A 1,329-nucleotide genomic window follows, 5' to 3' on the forward strand; every position below is an offset into this window, starting at 1 on the left:
CTGAAACCAGGTCTGAATCCCTGAAACCAGGTCGGAATCCCTGAAACTAGGTTGGAATCCTTTAAACCAGGTCTGAATCCCTTAAACCAGGTCCAAATCCCTTAAACCAGGTCCCAATCCCTTAACTGGGCTCCGAACCTGTTAATTCAGGTCCAAATCCCTTAAACCAGGTCTGAATCCCTTAAACCAGGTTGGAATCCCTTAAACCGGGTCCAAATCCCTTAAACCAGGTCGGAATCCCTTAAACCAGGCCCAAATACACACATCCTGTACCACGTGTGACATTACAGAGCCTCGGGAAGGTTTTCCGGACATTAAGGACCAGGAAAATAAACCCAGCACCAGAAAAGCTTCATAACAAAAGAGAAACCCAGGCTTTTCCTGGAGTCTCGATGCTTCCGGAGAGTTTTTATTGAGTCTTATCAGAGGAACTGAGCCACCAGCGTGACCCAGGTGCAGCATGGAAGGAGGAAAAGGAGGAGTGAGAGCAATTATCGAGATTTACACGGCCTTTTAAAGACATTCTGACCAATAGTTACTAAAAACGTACATTGTTTTCACTTTCCTACCAATTATTCAGTAACACGGGCAGGAACTGCGGAATTTTCCATCCAGTCATCCCAAACTACTTTTCCTGCAAAATACGGAGCGGTAGGAGAAGGAGAAGAAGCTTCAAAGAACAACGGCAATCCTCCTGATATTTTGATATTTTTTACTCTTATCGATTTACCACAAAGATATTTTTTGATTTTTCGGTATTTTTTTACTCCTATCTATTCACTACAAAGAGAAGCCCAAACCCTCTGAATCTTTCACCCTGGGACAATCTCACTCGGCAGTCCATCACCGCCTCATTCCCGCCACTGCATTTTCCAGTTCTTGTCTGATTGTTGGGAATTTTTTCCGAGGTTTGAAGCCAAACCAGCGCTGTTCAGGGGGGTAAGAACCCCTAAAAACAGGCAGAGAAATCCTCGCGGCACTCGGGGCTCCTACACCTGTAAAAGGCTGCGTGACCCAAACGCGATTCCGGGGCTGCTCTGGGCTCGGGGCCACCTTCGGGGTCACCTTTGGGGCCAAATTTGGGGCCACCTTTGGGGCCACCTTCGGGGCCACCTTCGGGGTCACTTTTGGGGTCACTTTTGGGGCCACCTTTGGGGCCACCTTTGGGGTCACTTTTGGGTTTAGGGACTGGGAGCTGGGTTTAGGGACTGGGAGCTGGGTTTAGGGATCGAGAGTTGGGTTTAGGGATTGAGAGCTGGATTTAGGGACTGGGAGCTGGGTTTAGGGACTGAGAGCTGGGTTTAGGGATTGAGAGCTGGGTTTAGGGAT

General features: G+C 48.5%; 1 long non-coding RNA gene across 1 annotated transcript; it reads right to left on the minus strand.

Moving 5' to 3' along the window:
• Positions 1 to 351: 351 nt before the first annotated feature.
• Positions 352 to 1,323, minus strand: LOC108446172. Its single transcript, XR_001861294.1, has 2 exons — positions 1,102 to 1,323; positions 352 to 1,053 (listed from the first exon to the last, which is right to left on the minus strand). It is a non-coding gene; the product is annotated as an uncharacterized LOC108446172 (long non-coding RNA).
• Positions 1,324 to 1,329: the final 6 nt, after the last annotated feature.

Source organism: Corvus brachyrhynchos, unplaced genomic scaffold (genome assembly GCF_000691975.1).
Source record: "Corvus brachyrhynchos isolate BGI_N302 unplaced genomic scaffold, ASM69197v1 scaffold994, whole genome shotgun sequence".
In the NCBI taxonomy this organism is placed as follows: domain Eukaryota; kingdom Metazoa; phylum Chordata; class Aves; order Passeriformes; family Corvidae; genus Corvus; species Corvus brachyrhynchos.